Source organism: Leucoraja erinacea, chromosome 4 (assembly GCF_028641065.1).
Source record: "Leucoraja erinacea ecotype New England chromosome 4, Leri_hhj_1, whole genome shotgun sequence".
NCBI lineage: Eukaryota > Metazoa > Chordata > Chondrichthyes > Rajiformes > Rajidae > Leucoraja > Leucoraja erinaceus.
The window spans coordinates 36,251,947-36,275,840 of NC_073380.1; positions in this window are offsets into that span (position 1 = coordinate 36,251,947).

The window sequence follows — 23,894 nt, forward strand, 5'->3', positions numbered from 1 at the left end:
CTGACAGGTTAATGAAAATACAATTGTCTAGCACATGCAGTTCTCTGCCATGTCAATAGGTGCCAGTCAATATACTTTACACTCAGTAATAATTCATGTTGGGGTGGCAGCAGAAGGCCAATGCTCTTTCTTTATGTTGTAATGTTATTCAAAAACAAAAAAAGTGGAGAATTTCATATTTAGAAATAATTTGATTACAGTAATAGACCCTTTCAGTCGTACAGCTTTTAATATTCAAATGGATGTGTACCATTTGACATATTTGAGGATAATCGGCATAAACTAAGCTTTTATTTAAAATAACTGCACTTACCAGACATCAGACATTCAATAAATGAGTTTGGTATTATAACTGCGCATGCCCAGGTCATGGGTCATTCGGGATAAATATCCTCGCCAGCTGAGCTACTGTATGTGTACAGACCCGCATTTCATATGTATTTTCCAGTTTTGCTTCTTTGAGGTAAGAAAATACTCCTTTCAAAACTATTAACTAGGTGTATTTATGGTTCTTTTGTACAAAACTACGATGATTTTGGTGGTTTTAATAATAATAATAATAAATTTTATTTATGGGCGCCTTTCAAGACTCTCAAGGCCACCTTACAAAATTTAGTAAACAGAATACAAAACATGTAAGCAGAATGAAACAAAACAAAAAATAACTACAAAAAAAAATTAAATAAATAGTAAAGACATCAACAATACACAATTCAAAGACACAATTCAAAGACACAATTCAAAGAGAGAGCAGCGGCGGCTAACCACACCAGCGTTCACTCTCCCTTCCGGCAGCCATCTTGGAAACGGAACAATAAGGATCTTTAACATAGAAACATCCCCCCACAATGGTTACCATTATGGGGGAAGGCACAATGTCCAGTCCCCAACCCCAGTTCACCCATAGTCGGGCCAATTGAGGCCTCCACAGTTGCCTCTACAGAGGCTCGATGTTCCAGGCCGTTCTCGCCGGGAGATGGTGCTCCGGCGTCGGGAGAGTCCTCTCAGCGACTAGGGACACCTGGAACGGCCGCTTCCTTACCGGAGACCGCGGCTTCCGAAGCCGACAAGGCCGCGACGGTTGGAGCTCCACCACTGGCGATCTCATCGAGAGATCCCAGGCTCCAGATGTTGAAGTCAGCGCCGCCGCCCGCAGCTGCCCGCTCCGCAGACCTGCTCCGCAGACCCGCTCCGCAGACCCGCAGCTCCACGATGTTTTTATCGGTGGTCTTCAGCTCACCGGAGCTCCAGCGCGGCGACCCAGGCAAGGCATCGCCCGCTCCGCTCCGTGATAGCACTCCAGCGCTGTGCCGCCGCCGAAGCCGAGGTGCTGGGCGGTCCCCTCGGGAAAACGCCGCTCCAGGCCCGCTGGTAGGCCGCGAGGACGGGTCGCGAGGACGGGTCGCGAGGATGGGTCGACGGTGCAGCCCGGAGAAAAGCTGCCTCTCCGACCAGGTAGGGACCTAGAAGGTAGTTTCCCCCTTCCCCCCCCCCCCAACATAAAAAAGTCTAGACCTCCTAAAAACAAACACTGAAACTCACTTAAAATTAAAGAATAGAGTGAAAAAGACAGACAGCTGCTAGCTAACAGCCGTGCCCCAAGTTCGCGTCCCCTTCCTTTATTACTTTATGCTTCAGTGAGTGAGCGAGCGTGACAATGAATAAAGTATAATTGACAGTTATTTGGTGCAGTTTTTTAACTTGTTTCTCCCCAGTGGGTAAGAAAGCAGCCAGTAAAGACTTCAAAAGTAATCCCAAAAGTAGTGGCATTTAAGATAAGAGTATGTTGGCAATCCCATTCAGTGCTGTTGCCATTTCCCCATGTAATCTAGCCTGACCAGGTTTATGCTTTTGCAGAATACCATAATAGTCTCTTTGTCAGTGTTTTTTTTCTGTTCAGTAGCAGCCTTTAGATTAGTGGTATTGTATTAGGTGTAGTGGATTGCTTTGAGGGAAATTGCCCATGGTGTCGAACCTGCATTTTTGGTAGATGCCTGAGAAATTGGGAAAACAAATGGTAAGCTGATATCACAATTAGCCCAAAGGTAAGTGCAGTTGTTTTAAAGAACAGCTTAGTTTATGCCTATCATCCTCAAACATGTCATTATCGTGGAAAAGTTATTGTCACCTTTCCTTCGAGAGGTGAGATTCGGCATACTGCATTACCCCTTTCTAAACTGGCCCTTATCCAAGTCAAATATTTATCTTCTCAGCGGAGATCACTGCAGACATTGGCTAGGAACAATTAAATGAAACTGATGGACTGTTAGGAGGATATTCCACCGTTCACTTTCTTTCTTGCTTTTGTTTTTCCCAAAGTTAAAACTATTGCTTTCAGCTGCTGTGGATTGCTGCCTTAGATTAAATATATTTTTACACATAAATTATGAATAAAGATAAGAAAAATTTCAAACACAAGTAATACTTTCTCATTCCAGTAGCAAACACATTAAGGATTGTAAGTTATTGGGGCAAATCCTCCAAAATTATGGAAGAACTCGGATAAGGACATGGATTTTTAAAAGGACAGATTTGCTGGCTGCAATGGAAAAAAAACAACCCAATCCACAGAAAGAAGCAGTTTCAAGTTTCAAACCTGTCTGGCCTGTGGACTTGGGCATCACACTACCAGGCAAATGGTATGGACAGGAAAGGCTGAGACGGAGATAACAAGATTATCTTGGATACACAAAGGAAGGAACCAAGCCTCAGCAGACGGTGGTAAACAGGCCAGCACAAGCACAATCACCATCTTGGATGACCCATCCATCGAGACAATAGGAGCCCATCCAGGCGAAGGGATAACGATCAGGCTGAGGGATCATGACATCAGCAAACCCCTTATCATCGGAAGCCTATTGTTCATCCCAGATCGAAACTGGGAATCATCAAAATAACCCTTTTATCCAGAGGACCACCTGGGGGTTTCAAAGGAAACTCAGGTATAAAAACAGGAGTCAAGCCAGAACTCTTTCTCTTTCTGCTCTGCTGGACAGCTCGTGGGCCTGAATCAACCTAGCTGTGAGTATCCCGGTGACCTGGTGAAGTTCCCGAAATAGGATAGAGGTTGAGAAGATAAAGGGAAAGGGGGGTAAAATAGTGTAAAGTAAGTTTTACGACGTGCCCGATAGTTTTCCGTCCATAATCTTAGTTTAAAGCATAAGTTTAGCCACGTATTATGTAGTGTTGGTGAGATTCGATTTCTCATTGTTTAATAAAGCCTGTAAATTTTAGACTTGCTTTGAGTCCATCTTGGTTTCTGTTTTCTCTCATTAGCCCACTGGTCAATTCAACCTTTTTATCATATCCCACCATAATTCCGAGGTCTAGAACCTAGGGGAATCCCTTTTGTTGTATTCTCTCTCTTGGAAACCGCTCGAGTGGAGTGGTGGCCGTTTGACCCTCCGACAAGGGAGAGAATAACTCGGACAGTTGGGCCCGAAGTGGAGTAAAGGGAAACGCAAAACCCCTACAGGATTAAATGAAAATAATAAATTCTTTAACTTTTTGAATATCTCATAATTGCAGATTAATGAACTGAACTCGAACTGGGACTGTGTAAGTTGAGTGTGAACAGCAGAAGAAGTAAGGAAGCTATTGAGTTGACAGAATTCTAGATTAAATCCTTGGTAGAATAGTTAACCATTTATACACAGTTTATACAGCCCTGCATTCGCATTTGTTTAATCCCAAATGACCTTTGACAAATTCCATGATTCGTTCCGTTTAATGAGATAATGAACTTCCTTATTACAATAACACTGAAATGAAAAAGAAAATCTGAGAAATAAACCAATTATATAATCAGCTGAAGCTGAAGTATGTACAGGTCGTCCTGAAGTTGCAGCAGTATTCTGATCCTATGTACTGTTGTAAGCTAACACTTCACAAATTGGAAATGCAGGCACAAACTAAATTCCCACATGGCAAAAAATGCCTGGAGAAGCCAGCAAACCTCAACTGCCCATCTCGCAAACGCTCGTTGATATGTGCGGGCGATACACGTCAGGTGTTCATAAACTGGGGAGGGCTTTAAGATTAAATCTGTTTTCATAATGTCCAAAAAAGAAAAACAGTTGACTTTAATCATATCTTCAATAATCATATGTCAATGATATTTTTAAGATTTGAAAATTGTGAGCGATGTTCATAAAAAAGTGTTAGGTTTTGGTTGATCAAATTTCGAGGACTGTAAGAAATTAATGCAAATAATGAACATATTATGAATATATATTTTATTGAGAAAGTTCTATAAAAATCATTACTGTAGACTTAAGGATATGATATAGAATGGGAGAGCAAAGTTAATTTTTTGGTCAGATATAAAGTTATTGAATGGTGGGGAATGGTGAGCTGAATGGCAATACTCTTTCTTTATAGTCTGAAGAAGGGTTGTGATGTTACTCAAATGGAAAGAACAGTAAAGGAAAGAATTTCATTTAAAATGTTTTTAAATTATACTAACAATCCCATTCTATTAGTGTTTCTATTCATATTCAAGTGGATGTGTATCTATCTAAATAAGTGGGAATTTGAAATAAAATCAGAAAATGCTGGAATTTATTATAGGTCAGGCAGCATCTGTGGGAAGAGTAGGAAATTAACATTTCAGGTTAATGCTTCTTCATCAAAATTGGGAAGGCAACAGTAGTGGCTTGTTAAACTTCCGGGTGGGTGGGAGAGGGGGTTAGTGACTGAATAAAACCAGAGTAACCACGAGGATAAGAGCAAAACAAGGTTATCTGGTCAATGAGTGAATGGGAGCAGTGAGAGAGTCAAAACACAGACACAAGAACGTTGACAAAATAATATGTGAATTGCAAAATGCAGTGCAGGAAGACATACTCAGCAGGTTGGCCTCTACTACCAGAGATGGGGAAAAAACAAGCTTCCCAGAAAGTAGTGCCAGGGTTGGGAGGGGTGTGTAAGTGGAAGCAGATGTGATATTGATGTTAAAGATCACTTATGCAGGCACATGAATATGCAGTTAATGGAGGAATATGATCCATATCCTTCGAAGGGCCTGTTCCAGTCCTATGATCTCTGTTCTAAACTGAGTCAACATCATGGATAGACTGTTGATACAGACAAAAATAAAATTACCTTGAGTTGTAGAATTCAACATTAAGTCCAGAAGTCGGCAACATGTCGCAACAAAGACCATTTCAGACCCTAGATGTTAAAAATTGTCCAGTAATGCCCTGGTCGCACAAGCTGGACAAAAACAATCTGGCGAATTACCACCCAGTCAGTTTACTCTTTATCATCAGCAATGTGATAGAAAATGTTGTCAGTCAATCACGTTCAATCAATTAAAAAAAATGAAATCAGTCGACATTTTGGGCCCCATATTTGAGGAAGGATGTGCTGGCGCTGGAGAGTATCCAGAGGAGGTTGACGAGAATGATCCCAGGAGTGGGTTAACGTATGATGAGCATTCCACAAGTAGGAGAGTCCAGGACCCGAGTTCATAGCCTCAGAATAAAAGGGCATTCGTTTAGGAAGGAAATTAGGAAATCCTTTAGATGAATCTGTGAAATTCATTGCCACAGAAGGTTGTGGAGGCCACGTCAATGGGTATTTTTAAGGTAGAGGTAGATAGATTCTTGATTAGTATGGGTGTTAAGGGTTATGGGGAGAAGGCATGAGAATGGGGTTGAGGGGGAGAATTAGATCAGACATGATTGAATGGCGGAGTAGACCTGATGGGTCGAATGGTCTAATACTGCTCCATTCACAGATGCACATGAACTTATTTTCTTGCCAATAACTGGATGCGTAGTTTGAAATTCACCAGCCTCCCTTGGCTCCATACCTCATCACAGTCCTGGACCAAACATGGATAAAAGAGCTGAATTGTAGAGGTGAGCTGACAAAACTGCCACTGACATCAAGGCAGCATTTGACTATGTGCGGCATCAATTATTACTGGTAAACCTGAAAACAAAGGGAATCAAGGGGAAAACATTCCATTGGTTGAATGCATATATTGCACAAAGGAAGATATTTGGAGATCAATCATCCCAGTCCCATGGAATCATTGTAGGAGTTCCTCAGGGCAATGTTATAGGCCCAACTATTCTCAGCTACTTCTCCAAAGGCTGTCCTTCCATGATAAGGTCAGAAGAGGGGATATTTGCTTATGATTGCATAACAGATAATTGCATTGGCAATGGATATTCATTATTGATTGCATAATTTTCAATTTAATTTGTGATTTGCACAGTATTTAATTTAATTAGCAATTCCTCTGCAAATTAAGCAGCCCTTTTTTTATACAGCAAGGTCTAAGCAACGTTCAGCCATGAGTTGATAAATGGCATGAATATTCGTGCCATGAAAGTGCCAGGCAATGACCATGTCCAATGTGGAAGAATCCAATCTTTTCAAATATGTAATAAAAAAAAAAATATATATATACATTTAAAAAACTTTAAACATTTTATTGCCTTCCATCACAGTGAGGAATGTGGAATCCACCGTGGTGGATGTTTATGTTAACTTTTATGTGGTTGTGTGTCGTGTTGCTTTCTCACTTAGTATGGCTGTATGGTAACTCAAATTTCACTGTACCTTAATTAGTACATGTGGCAATCAACTGACCTTGAAACCAGTTCATTGGCTATATTTAAGAGGGAGTTAGATGTGGCCCTTGTGGCTAAAGGGATCAGGGGGTATGGAGAGAAGGCAGGTACAGGATACTGAGTTGGATGATCAGCCATGATCATATTGAATGGTGGTGCAGGCTCGAAGGGCCGAAGGGCCTACTCCTGCACCTAATTTCTATGTTTCTATGTTTCTAAACCTTATCAATGTCAAGCATTTAATTATCAAAATCTTGGAGTTAACATTGACTACAAACTAAGCTACACATGCCACATAAATACAGTGGGTACAAGAACAGGTAGAGGCTAGATATCCTACCTGTCAGTAATCTCTTGACATCCCATAGACTTTGCATCTTAGGACACCATCAACCAGCATAAACATGTGTTTCTTGCACCACTGTCATACAATGGCTGCAATGCATACAAACAACATAGCAGATGATCACCCCAGCATCTCAAACACCTGACCTTATCATCAAGGCAAACAAAGGCATCGGGGTTGTAAGAACACCATTACAGGTTGTCCTTTAAGTTGCGCACCATCTTAGAATCATAGAAATTAAGACATACAGCATAGAAACGGGGCCCTAGGTCCAACATGCACATGCCGATCAAGATGGCCCATCTATGCCAGTTCCACCTGCCCATGTTTGGCCCATAATCCTCTAAACCTTTCTTATCCATGTACCTGTCCAACTGTTTTAAATGTTATTTTAAATGTGATTTCCAAGTCTAGATATGGAAATATATCACCAGTCTTCTTCACTGCCAAGTCCAGATCCTTTCCATCGGTTCATCTAACAGCTCTGTTGGAGTACTGTCAGCTGAAGGACCGCAGCAGTTCAGGAAGGCAACTCATCACCACCTTTACAAGAGCAGTTAGGAAGGACAATAAATGCTGGACTTGGCATCAATGCCCAAGTTCTGATAAATGAATTAAGAAAAAGTTACACATTGTCCATCTCAAGAAAAAAAAACATAATCCAGAACAATGACCTTTCCCTGGTGAGTCTCCTATAGTGGCTTCTAACATCCCCATTTCTATATTTGCAGTTTGGTCGTTGGAACATTTCTTGTGAAAGATTTCATTTCAACAGCTAATAAGTTTAATAGAGGTGATTTTAAAATATATTGTAGCAGGTCTTTAACAACATTTCTGATACTTATACTTGATGATGAGGGATTCCTGCAGCAGCATGGACTAAGCCACAAGTGTAGTATTGATATGAAGGTCTGTGCATTGAATGTCCATGCAAAGCACCTGGTTTAAACTAGTAACGCTAATTTCTGTTGTCTCTTTCCATTATTGGGTGCTGGTTGTCAGAAAACGACGAGGTTGAAAATCCTTCCTCCTGCACAGTCAGGTAGTGCCCGCTCAAGAAAAGCGGGGTGGCACAATGACACAGTACATAAAGCTGTTGCGTCACAATTCCAAGGACCATGTTTGATTTGGTTCTGTGTGTAGTGTTTGCATGTTCTCCCTATGATATTGTGAATTTCTGTTTGGTGCTCCCTTTTCCTCCCTCATCACAAAGTGCTGTTAGGATAGTTGGTGACAGTAAATGAACCTTAAAGTAGGTAAATGGCAAAATAATCAGAAATGAAGTTGGTGGGTTAGAGAGGGGGAGACCACAAGAGTGAGAGGCAGAGAGAAAGAAAATAAGTTGTACATCTGCATGGGGGGGATGCAAAGTGGTTATTTGGACTGATGGAACTCTGGGAACTGGCATTGAACTGAATGTTCTCCTTAAGAAGAAACAAGGAACTGCTGATGCTCGTTTACAAATAAAACACAAAGTATTGGAATAACTCAAGGGGTTAGGCAGCATCACTGATTAAAATGGATAGGTGAAAGGTCCCAATCCAAAACGTCAGAGTCTTCTTCAGTGTCTGAAGAGCGATCCTGACCCAAAACGTCACCTATCCATGTTCTCCAGTGTTGCCGCCTCACCCGCTGAGTTACTCCAGCATGTTATGTCTATTTTTGGTTTCCTTAAGTGTGACATTGAGTACAAATTTAAGGTTTTGTATCCAAATCTTACCACTCAACAAAAAGAAATCCACAGCTTTGAAAAGTCAACAAATGCTTAATTAATTGCTGTTCTTGTATGAATATCAAGGAAAAATAGAATTCTGTTGAATTTCTCCAGTTGTTTAAACACTAGGTGGCAGATAACAACCATCAGACACTTTTCCGTTGAGCTGTATTTAGTGACAACACAGCCTGCGACAGTGGAGCCGATTTGATGTTTTGTTCAGTCAAGCAAACTCAATAACTATGCAACACATGCATTCTTGTGCATTCCTTAATAACTAATGAAGTCCATTTGCAGACTGTGCCAGTTGATTCATGAGGCACACACAAGTCAGAACAAGGTGGGTCATCTTTATACATAAGCTCCTCGAAGACTGTCTGTCAGCAACTTTCTACACGATTGCCGCATCAAGCATAATCCATAAAGCACACAACATAATCCATAAAGAAATAAATGCATTAGTGCAATTATTGTTCACAACCAATAAGATATACTACAGTCTTTTCCTTTTGACTTCAAAGAAACAGTAAAACTGAATTAACATATTTGCAGACATGACTAATTTTAGAAGTTTAACTGATTCATTGTCTGGCATTCTTTCTGTGATCTCAATATTGCTTGTGTCACGTGTATTGATTGTTGATTCATCAGACTATTGACTCATCATGACTCCCATCAGCAATATCACAGTCTTCCATCTCACTCGAGACAGTTTCTTCCATACTGCATTTGTTGAATGTGAACTGTAGCTGAATTTCTTGTTAGATTTTATGCATTCTGCACTAATGTATGCTTAAATAAAATATAACCACAATTCAGGACTAAGTGGTTGATCAATGATTCTTTATAGCGCTATTAATCTAACATGGGAAATAACACATTTTGGTCACAGATATTTCTAATGCAAAAAAAAGAAAACTGTTTATAATGCTGATATTGATCCTTGTAGGTCTGAGTCAAAATAAAAATTAGAAACATAGAAACATAGAAAATAGGTGCAGGAGTAGGCCATTCGGCCCTTCGAGCCTGCACCGCCATTCAATATGATCATGGCTGATCATCCACCTCAGTATCCTGTACCTGCCTTCTCTCCATACCCCCTGATCCCTTTAGCCACAAGGGTCACATCTAACTCCCTATTAAATATAGCCAATGAACTGGCCTCAACTACCTTCTGCGGCAGAGAATTCCAGAAATTCACCACTCTCTGTGTGAAAAAAGTTTTCCTCATCTCGGTCTTAAAAGATTTCCCCCTTATCCATAAACTGTGACCCCTTGTTCTGGACTTCCCCAACATCGGGAACAATCTTCCTGCATCTAGCCTGTCCAACCCCTTAAGAATTTTGTAAGTTTCGATAAGATCTTCTAAATTCAATCTTCTAAATTCTAGCGAGTACAAACCGAGTCTATCCAGTCTTTCTTCATATGAAAGTCCTGACATCCCAGGAATCAGTCTGATGAACCTTCTCTGTACTCCCTCTATGGCAAGAATGTCTTTCCTCAGATTAGGAGGCCAAAACTGTACGCAATACTCCCGGTGTGGTCTCACCAAGACCCTGTACAACTGCAGTAGAACCTCCCTGCTCTTATACTCAAATCCTTTTGCTATGAATGCTAACATACCATTCGCCTTCTTCACTGCCTGCTGCACCTGCATGCCTACTTTTAATGACTGGTGTACCATGACACCCAGGTCTCGTTGCATCTCCCCCTTTCCTATTCGGCCACCTTTCAGATAATAGCTTGGTTGATATGCTGCTGAATTCTTAGCTTGAGGAACTAATGTTAACTATTTTGTGAAAATGGAAAGGTCACGATTGCCTTATTAAAAACTGATTGTGATATTAGTCTTCAGCTTTTTCAGGCTCATTTTCAAAATTCAGAACAGATGCTCATGGTATGTTAGCCTTTATCCCAAGACATCTGGAACACATATTTAAGGAAGTAACATTTTGATTGTACTGAGTAATGTAGTCATGCATCACCAAACAGGCCCTTTGGCCCATTGAATCAATGGCAGCCATCAAGTAGCTACTTACATTAATCTCATTTTATTGTCCCCACATTCCCATCATCTCCCCTCATACACATATTTTGCAATGGTCAGTTAACCTAAATGTCTTTGAGTTGTGGGACACTGGAGCACCTGAGTGACACCCAGTCACAGGATGCAAACTCCACACATTTCTCTGAAGTTCAGATCCGAACTGAGTGTGTTAGAGCTGTGAGAAAGTAGCTCTGCTAGCTTTGCACAGATCTCATCTGGACAACACTGCTCATTTTCAAGCTGCAGGGAATATATGTTAGAGCAGTTGAGTCTGAAGCTAAAGAGGTGCAGGATTTGTTGATACAGTCCATACTTATTTAATGAAGAAAATATCACACAAAGTTAACTGCACATGTAATTTACAAAAAAATACACACAAAAATGTTGCATTGAACATTTTATTGAGCATCTAAAGTCAGATAACTCACAACCCATCCACCTAGTTTTCTTCTCCCTTTGTTCACCTCTCCCATCCCCCCTTTCACCTCCTGGTTCCATCTGCCACTCATCATCTCCCCAACTTGTTCCACGTGTCATCTACCAGCCCCTGTGTCACCCCCATATCCCACCAGGTTCTATCTACACATTATTATTAACCCATTGTCACATTGATCTATCAGTTCCCATCCTCGTCCTACTAATAATCCCTTGTACTTCTATATACTGGCAAGCTTTCCTCTTTTCTCACTGTCCTCAGGCAGTGTTTTTGACCTGAAACGGTGACTTACCAGATTTCTCTTTTTTTTAAATTTCAGATCCCAGAATCTGCAATCTGTTTTGCCTTCATTAAACAAAGTTTGAATAGCCAGAATTGTGGATCAATATACTGACCTGGAATTAGGATTTGATTACAGACAGAAAACAAAAGTGGGAATAAATGCTTTGGAAGGCCCTGGCAAATAGGGTGCTGCAAGAATTGGTGCAGGGGTCCCCACTGTTCCCAATCTATTTTTATGATTTGGATCAGGGGATAAAGTGCAAAATATCCAAAATTACAAATGATATAAAGCAAGTTGGCAATGTAGGTTGGCAAGAGTATACAAAGACTTCAGGGTGATATAGACAAATGAAGTGAATGGGCCAGGGTGTGGCAGATGGACTATGAGCATTCATTGTCCATCCTTAAATGCTGCTGAGAAGATGATGGTGAGCTGTTTGCTTGTAGTCCTTCATGTGTGCTCCTTAAATAGAATGTTTCTAATTACAAAATTATACACCTTGCCTTGAAGTCTCAAGGCATTAGTTTATATTTGATTTGTCATTTCTCTTATTTTATTTGCACCTTGATTGGATGACCTTTCCAGTTTCTGTACTTAAGGAAATACATGTTTTGACATATGTGAGTAAATTTTGATTAATTGAAAACATGGACAAGATATAGATTAAAGGGGCAGCATGGTGGCGCAGCGGTAGAGTTGCTGCTTTACAGCGCCAGAGACTGGGGTTCTATCTTGACTGGGTGCTGTCTGTCTGGAGTTTGTACCTTCTCCCTGTCATCGCGTGGGTTTTCTCTAGGTGTTCCGGTTTCCTCCCATATTCCAAAGATGCGCAGGCTTGTAGATTTATTAGCTTCTATAAGTTGTCCCTAGGGTGTAGGATAGAACTAGTGCATGGGTGAACATTGGTCAGCGTGGGCTTCATAAGCTGAAGGGCCTTTTTCCATGTTGTATCTCTAAACTAAACTAGAGAAATGGAGGTGAGGAATAGCTCAACAGCATTGCAACTGAATGATAGAACAGATTCGAGGTGCTGAATGGCATACTCTTGTTCTCATATACTTAAGTTGCAAAGCTCTGACACAATTCATGTGAAAACTCCTTTGAAGGCAAAGGGAAAATGTTATGGTTTGAATTTTCTTTGGCATTTTCTTCAAAAAGGCTATGTGTTACTTCAATGAAAAGGGCTGACCTTGCATGATGCAAGCACTTTATTGATGTTGCAATGTCAGTGTGTTGCTAAATGGGTTATCTGCTGAAATGGTAATGTAGGTGCCCTGTATATTGAAGTGCAGCCTCAACGTAACACTTTCATACTCAGAGTTAAATGTTCTCCCTGAGCCATCCTAACAACTAGACAGGAATGTTTTCTTTCTAAAAGCAGCAGACATTGGAAGTCAGAAAGCGCTGTAAATACGCAACAAATCAGGCAGGTGTGTGGAGAAAGAAACAGAGTAACACTTTATGTCCGAAACGTCGTTTATGCGCTCCATAGATTGCTGCTGCACCCGCTGAGTTTTGGTTTTGTTGTGTACCTTCGATTCCAGCATCTGCAGTCTTCTTGCCACAACCCAGAGTTAACACTTAATGTGGATGTGACGTTTATGTTGTTTTATTGACTTGTTTTTTGGTTTTGTTTCTTTGCCTCCAAATATTCAGTCAAAGTGAGCACTGGCATACATTTTTAATCTCAGTTTGAGTCCAGTTGGTTAAGCATTGGGTTAAACAACATTGAAATATAACTGAAAAGAGAACTAATCAAGTAAAAATGTCAATGCTTGGGTTGGTTATCTCTTCCACATTTCATAGAAAACAGAAGCGGAAAGACACAAAATATAGAATCATTGATTACTTCTAAAAAATAATATCTTTCTGCTTCCTCCTTCATTAGATAGGATCACAGACCCAACTGGGGTCATTGGTGAAGTAATCATCCTCTCACAATGTAGTTTTCTTAATTGAGTACAGCTGTATTCTCTCTTTATTGCCAAAATCTGCAGTCGTCGTGTTCACTTGTGACTAACTTGCTGAATAACTAGCCAGCCTTCTCCTGGATCCATTGTAAAATACAGTTCAAGGAGATCAACTGGAACACAGTAATTAATATTCCCTCTCAGTTGAAGTCAAAAATATTAGTGTAGTGGATTCAATCCACAAAAACTAAAATCAAACAATGTGGCATGCATATTCTTACAAGCCAACAGATTTGAGAAGTACGCTTGGACTAATTGGTGGCATTATCAAATTAAGTAACCTGCAATTCAAAAGAAAGTTATAATTTTTGATTTGCATCTAATCCAAAAAATGATGCAGTAAATAAAATGTGTTTGGGTAGGTTTAGTGTCGTGGAGTATCTATCTATCTATCTATCTATCTATCTATCTATCTATCTATCTATCTATCTATCTATCTATCTATCTATCTATCTATCTATCTATCTATCTATCTATCTATCTATCCCCGTTGGGTCCCAGCATCACACAGGAGGGCTGGTCATCCAACGCAATATTCCACTTCTCCACCAATTCTAATATTGGTGGCCAGTTTTGTGTGTGGGGGGGGGCTTTCTGGAGCGCTAGTATGGGTGTTGTGGGCTGAAGGGACCGGTTTCCAGAGGGCTAGTATGCAAATTGTGCGCCAAATGGATTCTTGGGCTGGCGTCTCAGTCAATCAAGCCTGTTGTGCTGGCAACTCACTCACTCACGGCTGGTGGGCTGGTAGTTGACTCACGGCTAATCCTTGAAATTCTATTACAAGCAGGGTATAAGGCCACCAAATTCAAGTGCAGTTTCTTACCACTTCTAGCAGGGTGCAAAGCCACTAAAGACAGCGAGTCGTGACCTCTCCCTCCTCCATCTTGCAGAGACTGAGCCACACACACATTTCCGGGTTTTATAACCCCTCCCCCCCCCCCCCCCCCCCCCCCACCACCCCCCCCCCCCCCCCCCCCCCCCCCCCCCGGAAAAGGTGTGGCTTTCATGGAGTGATTGACAGGAGAGAGATTCTCAACATTTTATTTTAAACAAATAACACTTTTATTTTTCATTGATGGGAAGAATTCTCTGCATCTGCTCAGCGGAGGGGGACTGAGTAAGATGGCCAAAAATCACAGCCGTAAGTGGTAGCGTTTTATCTAAAATCAATATACAGTGCAAACAGGAAGTAAGTGCATTTACAGTAGTGCCTTTTAACTTCAAGCCAAAGCACCCAAGCCACCATTTGCAGTAAGTAGTCCCTTTCAAGTTAATGCCACCATTTGCAGTAAGTGGTGCCTTTCAACTTCAAGCCAATGCACCCACGCCACCATTTGCAGTAAGTAGCGTCTTTCAACTTCAAGCCACACCCAAGCCACCATTAGCAGTAAGAGGTGCCTTTCAACTTCAAGTCAAAGAAACCAAGCCACCATTTGCACTAAGTAGTGCCTTTCAACTTCAAGCCACACCCAAGCCACCATTTGCAGTAAGTATTGCCTTTCACCTTCAAGCCAAAGCACCCAAGCCATCATTTGCAGTGCCTTTCAACTTCAAGCCACACCCAAGCCACACCCAAGCCACCATTTGCAGTAAGTAGTGCCTTTCAACTTCAAGCCACACCCAAGCCATCATTTGCAGTAAGTAGTGCCTTTCAACTTCAAGCAAAGCACACAATCCACTATATGCAGTAAGTAGTGCCTTTCAACCTCCAGCCAAAGCACCCAAGCCACCATTTGCAGTAAGTAGTGTCTTTCAACTTCAAGCCAAAGCTCCCAAGCCTCCATTTGCAGTAAGTAGTGCCTTTCAACTTCAAGTCAAAGCTCCCAAGCCACCATTTGCAGTAAGTAGTGTCTTTCAACTTCATGCCACCATTTGCAGTAAGTGGTGTCTTTCAACTTCAAGCCACACCCAAGCCACCATTTGCAGTAAGTAGTGCCTTTCAACTTCAAGCCAAAGCAACCAAGCCACCATTTGCAGTAAGTAGTGCCTTTCAACTTCAAGCCAAAGCAACCAAGCCACCATTTGCAGTAATAGTGCCTTTCAACTTCGAGCCAATGCTCCCAAGCCACCATTTGCAGTAAGTAGTGCCTTTCAGCTTCATGCCACCATTTGCAGTAAGTAGTACCTTTCAATTTCAAGACACACCCAAACCAAGCCAAGCCAAACCGGGGGGGGGGGGGGGGGGGGGGGGGGGCTTTCTGGAGCGCTAGTATGAACCATTTTAGAACCAATAGACTTTTTTTTGCAAGCTTTAGAACCAATAGACACTTTTTTGCAAGCTTTAGAACCAATAGACATGTTTTTGCAAGCTTTAGAACCAATAGACATTTTTTTTTGCAAGCTTTAGAACCAATAGACATTTTTTTTTGCAAGATTTAGAACCAATAGACATTTTTTTGCAAGCTTTAGAACCAATAGACATTTTTTTGCAAGCTTTAGAACCAATAGACCTTTTTTTGCAAGCTTTAGAACCAATAGACATTTTTTTGCAAGCCTTTGAAACCAATAGACATTTTTTTTTAGCAAGCTTTAGAACCAATAGACATTTTTTGCAAGCTTTAGAACAAATAGACACATTCTGCAAGCATTTTAGAACCACTAAGGGCACTTACATTTGAGTAGACATGTGTTCAGTGTTATTCACAGCTCAGAGAAACGTGACCCTCTGTCTTCCTCCATCTTGAAGAGACTGTGTGGCACACCACTTCCTGGTTTTATAGTCCCTCCCGCCAGCGGGGGCAGCAGAGAGAATGGGGAATTTTGTAAAAACATTAATATCCCTGTCATTTTTAATCGACGGGAAAAATCCTCAGCACACATGCGGCGGAAGGGGGCTCTGAGCAAGGTGGCCAAAAATGGCGTCCGTAGGTGGCGGCGTTCTCTCAGAAATCGCAGCACAGATGGCCAAAACCGGTCAAGAACAGACTTTTAGTAATACAGATATATTACAAACTGTGTGCCTGCTGCCGTCCGCGTCCATCCGTTCGGCTGCCGGCGGCCTTTCTTCCTTTGATTCCTTGCAACTCCGAAACCAGACGTAGAATCGCCGAGATCTTTTCAAATTCGGTAGAGATTTCACTTTTCTTTCAAAGTATCCGCTCCTGATTACATTTCGTCGTGTTTATGTACACATTTTTAATCAAATCCTTCCCCCCAATATTTAAAAAATAAACTGGCTTCTCACCCATAGAAGCAGCTCCAGCCCCAGCCCCAGCCCCTGGTGAACGTTCCATCGTGTGATGTCACAATGCCCGATGCTCACAGATGTCCAATCGGAATGGATCCATTTACATATGCCTTTGCAGGAGCACCAGCACCTGGTGAACGTTCCATCGTGTGATGTCACAATGCCCAATGCTCAAAGACATTCTTGGTGGTGCAGGCTCGAAGGGCCAAATGGCCTAGTCCTGCACTTAATTTCTATCTTTCCCTCTCCTCCCCCTCTCCCCTCCCACCCATCCCTCTCACTCACACCCCCTTCCTAACCCTCTCTGTCCCTCCCTCATCACTCCCCCTAACCCTCTCCCCCCCTTCCCCACTTCCACTCTCTCCCCCCCACCCCCTCCCCTCTCTCTCCCCCCTCTTTCCCCCTCTCTCCCCCCCCCACCCCTCCCCCCCCTCCCTCCCTCCCCCCTCTCCCCCCTCCCCATCCCCCTCCCCCACACCTCTCTCCCCATCCCCACCCACATCTCTCACCCCCTACCCCGCTCCCCTTTCCCTTTCCCTCCCAAATCTGTCCTGTTTCCTCCTCCTCCTCCTCTCTCTCTCCTCCCTCCTCTCTCTCACCCCCCCCCCCCCCACCTGTGTGTTTTGGGGGTGGTTAATGTGAGTGTGATGCTGCAGCCCCCCCTTCCCCACACAAACGCGGGTTGGGGAAACAGAACCAATGGGTCTGCACTTGGTCTAGTTATATATTAAAACTGTGTGCCTGGCGGCGTCCGTCCGTCCGGCTACCGGCCGCCTTTCTTCTTTTATTCCTTGCTACTCCAAAACCAGACGCAGAATCACCGAGATCTTTTCCATTTCGGTAGAGATTTCACTTTTCTTTCAAAGTATCCGCTCCTGATTTTGTCGCGTTTATGTACACATTTTTAATCAAATCCTTCTCCCCCCCCCCCCCCCCCCCCCCCCCAATATTTCAAAAATAAACTGGCTTCTCAACCATAGATGCTCACAGATGTCCAATCGGAATGGATCTATTTACATATGCCTTTGCAGGAGTCCCAGCCCCTGGTGAACGTTCCATTGTGTGATGTCACAATGCACAATGCTCAAAGACATTGTTGCCATAGAGGGAGTACAGAGAAGGTTCACCAGACTGATTCCTGGGATGTCAGGACTTTCATATGAAGAAAGACAAGGATAGACTCGGCTTGTACTCGCTAGAATTTAGAAGATTGAGGGCAGTTCTTATAGAAACGTACAAAATTCTTAAAGGGTTGGACAGGCTAGATGCAGGAAGATTGTTCCAGATGTTGGGGAAGTCCAGAACAAGGGGTCACAGTTTAAAGATAAGGAGGAAATCCTTTAGGACAGAGATGAGAAAAACATTTTTCACACAGAGAGTGGTGAATCCCTGGAATTCTCTGCCACAGAAGGTAGTTGAGGCCAGTTCATGGGCTATATTTAAGAGGGAGTTAGATGTGGCCCTTGTGGCTAAAGGGATCAGGGGGTATGGAGAGAAGGCAGGTATAGGATACTGAGTTGGATGATCAGCCATGATCATATTGAATGGCGGTGCAGGCTCGAAGGGCCGAATGGCCTACTCCTGCACTTAATTTCTATGTTTCTATGTTTCCCTCTCCTCACCCCTCTCCCTCTTCCACCCATCCCTCTCTCCCCACCCCCCTTCCCTCTCAACCCCACCCCCTTCCCTCTCTCCCCCGTCCCCTTCCCTCTACCCCTATGTCCCTCTTCCACCACTCCCCCTACCCCTCCCTCCCCACTCTTCCACTTCTCTCCACTTACCCCACCCCTCTCCCTCCCCCACCCCTCTCTCTTCCCCTCCCTTCCCCTCTCTCCCCCCCACCCTTCCCCTACCCCTCTGTCCCTCTTCCACCACTCCCCCGTCCCTCTTCCACCACTCCCGCTACCACTCTATCCCTCTCTCCCTCCCTCCCCACTCTTCCACTTCTCTCCCCCTTCTCTCCCCCCCCCTCTCCCTCTCTTCATCCCTCTCCCTCTCCCATCCCTCTCTCCCCCACCCCCATCTGTCCCGTTCCCTCCCCACTCTTCCTCTCCCCTCTCCTCCCCTCCCTCCCCCCCCCCCACATGTGTGTTTGGGGGTGGTTTAATGTGAGTATTATGCCGTAGCCCCCCCCCCCCCGCACAAACGCCGTTGGGGAAACAGACCCAACGGGTCTGCACTTGGTCTAGTTCAATTATAAAAGTGTGCACATGGGCAATATTTTCAAACAAATTATTCTGCTGCTCAGTGTCCAAGGCACAATTGTTGTATTCCCAATATGTGTTCCTGGTTGCTGAGGCTTCAGAACAAAAAAAAATCTATCTCTTACTAAGAATGTTAATTGCAATCAAGGAAAGGACAAACCTATTGGAATGTTTTGTGCCTTGAGTTGCATGGACAATAACAACTGGAAAATAATGCTGGAGAATTTGAGCCATTTTCACTATTGACATCAAAATGATGTTCCATTGTCCCAATTTCACCCCGTGGCAGTGAATGTTCTATTTCTCTAGGGGTTTCTTCTGGATTGAGATGGTAGTTTCTATAAATAAAATCAAACCAAGACCTAGAGGCATAAACACTGCAATCATTTCCTTCCTTGTGTCAGACTCCAAAGAAATTGGCCTGAGAAATGATTTAAACAAATGATTTAAACAAATCAAAGAGGCATCCCACTGGGTTCCTTTTTCATGACAGGCAACCCTCAATTATACCTGAATATTCTTCATTCAGGCCTGGAAGGCATTGAGTCCCTACTGGAGTTGCTCTGTGGTTTTCTTTCCCATTTGGATTTTGCTGGCACTACATTAATGAGAGCGTCCTCTAAACCTACAAGGCTTCTTGCTGTAAGTTCGCTGACAACTACTGCATTGGATGAATTGGTGTTGGCCACAGTCAATGCCTCACAGTCACCTCCACACCTCAGGCTAGCTCACAGCTATACCACCCATTGTGTGTGGTTGCCAATAAAGTAAAGGTCATACCACCACTAATGCCCAGTGAATCGGAACAGTCGACAGGTATTAGCTGCTTAACCTAGAAGGGTTAACTGACGTAAGTGTGTTAACACAGTGACATCAAATAAAAGAAAGCAAAAGAAAAGCATATCATTTATCTTTGCTGACCTTTTTAATGGACAGAGTTAGATATACCAGCTGAGGGAACAAATCTGGACGTTATGGAACCTTCCAGGATTCAATGGTGGGTCAGATGTACTTGCATTGACTCTTGCATGTTTCATAGTTCTGCGCTGCAGTGCACAGATGCAGTCAGGAATGCAATATTACACTCACTGCAGCTAGCCAATGATATCTATAGACTACCGGCTACCCACCCGCGTGATCAAGCTTAATGTTTTGGCAACCATCAAATAAGGTACTAAAAATTGTGTCCAAAATGATCTGCTACAAATGCCCACTGCAGTCATAGATAACACAAAGGCCAAGTGCAGGATAATGTAGTATTCAATATTCTAGCCTGTGGAAGTGCAAATATTAGATTTTTTTAAAATCTCAGAAAGATATATGAATCTACGGTGCACTGTCTCACAAAACACAGTTTTGTGGAGCACAATGCTACACAGAACTCAAACTTCATTAAAATTTCATACCGGGTCATCATTACCATTTGACTTTGATTTAATCGAGCCCTTATGATGTGCTTTTCAATTTTGTAAACTGGGTTTCATAATCTCAAGGACCAGGGGCAAAATATGTATTTTTGAAAGCTGTTGATGAAATAAAAGAGCAAATTAAGCAAATAATTTCAAAGGAAATTATTCACTGCACATCACGTAAAATCATAATGTTGATCATTAAGAATGAAGAAACAGATAGAATCATCAAAGGCATTTTAAACAAAATGACCTTAAGTGTTTTGAATAAGATCATTGGAAATAAAATATCAAGCAAAATCACATCAATAAATTTCACAGAGAAAATGTGAAAGTGAGAGATGTACTGAGGTGAAAATAAAAATAATCATAAATCTGTTAAAGATTTAGTGGGATGTACAAAACACAGAATAAATCGTAATGGCAAAAGCAAAACATTGGAGATATTGGAAATAGACACAAAAAGCTGGAGTAACTCAGCGGGACAGGCAGTATCTCTGGACAGAAGGAATGGGTGATGTTTCGCGGCGAGACCCTTATTCAAACTGGTTAGGGATAAGGGAAATGAGAGATGTAGATGATGTAGTGGAGAGTTAAAGAACAATGAATGAAACATATGCAAAAAAGTAACGATGATAAAGGAAACATTGTAAGCTGTTTGTAGGGTGAAAATGAGAAGCTAGTGCGACGTGAGTGGGGGAGGGATAGAGAGAGAGGGAATGCCGGGCCTACCTGAAGAGAAATCAAAATTCATACCACGGGGCTGTAAGCTGCCCAAGCGAAATATGAGATGCTGTTCCTCCAATTTGCTTTGAGCCTCACTCTGACAATGTAGGAGACCGAGGACAGAAAGGTCTGTGTAGGAATGGGAAGGAGAATGAAAGTATTTAGCAACCAGGAGATCAGGTTGCTTCACACGGGCTGAGCGAAGGTGTTCCATGAAACAATTGCCCAGTCTGCGTTTGGTCTTGCCGGTGTATAAGATTGAGGTTGTTTGAAAATGTAGGTTGCACCCAAGCTTATAGGAGGACCGTTCAGTGGTCCGATAACAGAGGTGAAGAAACTGTTCCTGAATCTCTACGTACGTGCTATTAATCTTCTGTATTTTCAGCTGAGGGGAAAGGGGTGTAGAGGGAATTAATGACTGGGGTTAATGAGGTCCTTGATTATATACGCTGCATTCCTCATGTGTTGCACCAGAGTCCCGGGTTTGATCCTGACCTCAGGTGCTGTCTTTGTGGAGTTTGCACATTCCCCCTGTGGGTTCCCTCCAGGTGCTCCTGTTTCCTCCCACGTCCCAAAGATGGGTGGGTTTATAGGTTAATTGGCCTCTGTAAAATTATCCCGAGTGTGTAAGGAGTGTATAAGAAAGTAGGATAATAGACAATAGATGATAGGTGCAGGAGTAGGCTATTCGGCCCTTCGAGCCAGCACCGCCATTCACTGTGATCATGGCTGATCATCCACATTCAGTGCCCCGTTCCTGCCTTCTCACCATATCCCCTGACTCCGCTATCTTTAAGTAGTAAAAACATAAAAGTAGTGTGAACGGATAATTAATGGTCATTGTGGACTCGGAAGGCAAATGGGCCCATTTCCATGCATTTGTGAAGATATTATACACTCAGATTCTAACTCTTCACTTGGAGTAATTCATTGCAGGCTCCATTCATCAGCTTTGAGCACTAGTTTATCCCATTGTTTTTTCCAGAAGGTTATTCTGCCTGCCTCTGTTGGCGATGAATAGTATAATCAAGGACAAAAAGAGATGTGCATAGAGATGCCATTCATTTGCTTCTGAGAAATGCTGGACAATGTCATCTGCTACCTTCTTCCTGTTGTCAGATAATGCATCTCTGGGAACAAGGGTGGGTTTTAATCAGCTAGGTACAATTCTGCACAAGACACCTCAACCATACATATTTATTATGTGTTTACTGTGACCGGAGTGTGATCGAGCAGTCATATTTAGCTATAGTGAGTCAAAATGCAACAACAGTAATGCATTGGATGGATGGATTTTCAGAATGTTATTCTGTACGATTATCTTGAAATTTGGTAAGTAATATCTTGTGGTTAATTGCAAGATCCAGTCTGTGTTGCCACTAAATACACTCGACGTTTCTGAGTGTGACACTCTAGTTTGCTCGAAGGAGATTCAGGTGTTGGCCCAGATCCTAGTTTCTTAGATTGAAGACTCCAACTGGGGTTTTACTGCAATTGGGTTTAGATGATTGGGTGGGTGGAGATCTGATATTTCTTTCAGAATCTATTTTCTGTCGTGGGGTGATGCAGAGATAATTTCCATGATGTATCATGGAAAACTCCTAGAAGGGTATTTCTATCAATAAACTGTTAATGCCAAGGAAGCATTGGATAAAATATTTATAATCATCAAGTCAGAAAGAAAACAAACTCACTTTAAAAATATTGTACTTTATTCTTTAGACGAATCGATGTGAATAGATTTCATTTCCAAATGCATATTTAACAATGCCTGCTGGGCTTCATTCTGTGGGTAGTTAATGGATTCCATAACTTATGCTTCCAAATTTACATTCAGATATTAGGTACACAATGACAACTTGATTCCTGATATGATACTTTCAGTAAATGTGCTTCTGTCTTTTTACAAGGAATGCATAATTTAAGGGAAAGATTTATCAAACAAGGTAAACTTCAGCTATTAGTCACACAAAATAGTGTTAAAAAGAAACTACTTAAAGGAATGAACTTGTTAGGAAACAAATGTGAGGAAAAAGATTCAATCATCTAAAACCTTTCAGTCATTTATCCACCTTCTTCTTCTTGCTGATAAAAATTCTGCTAGGGTCCAGTGCTTTCACTTAAAGCGGTACACTCAGATTCTTTAGATTTAGTATTGAAATCAAATACTTTTATTAGAGTTTGTATGATTTTGTTCTAGCATTGTTAACTTTTGTTATTCTAAAAAACTCTGAGTTTTGTGGGGGGGCATTGTGGAATGTATTTTGTGTGTGAAAATCTTGCATTGTGGAATCTAATTGTTGTGTGGGAATCTTTGGCCGAAATGGGAAATTGTGTTGATGCTACGACCGATCCCAGGAACCCATTCATAACTTTATGTGATAAATATCCTGATAAATCAAAACAATTTTGAGGATTATCCGGTGAAGACATTAGGGAGTGAATTGTGGCCATTGGGAGGAGCTAGAACCCTGGAAGGGGTAAAAGAAGCTCGGAGCATAATTTGGAAACATAATGGAAATGCTGTTACAAAGGGGCTGATTGATCTTTGCAGATAGCACAATCAAAATAAGAAGCTACCATGTTAGCCAGCTGGCAGGATAATGCTTTAAAACTAGTAGAACTCACGGAGGGGTGAGTGGCCAAATCTGTGGATGTACTTAAGAAGGAATGTGCTCATACGAAACGTGTAAAACAGAAGGGGTTTTGTAATTCCACGGTTGGCTTTAGTCTCACAGAGAGAGACGATGAGGATTTGAGTGAATGGGAAAGTAGAATCCATACTGATGGTCAAGTGCAGAAGAGAACTTGGGGTTCCGAACCCAAGACGCGCTGGTTAATCAACGCTCAAAATGAAGCAAGAGAGGAAGCAATCCTTACCGCCCTCACTACCACTCTGCAAAAACCTATTGATATCTCCAAGATTCTGGATACTAAACCCAGGAAAGGAGAGGGGGCAGAAGAATTTTTGGAGAGATTTTCAAGATA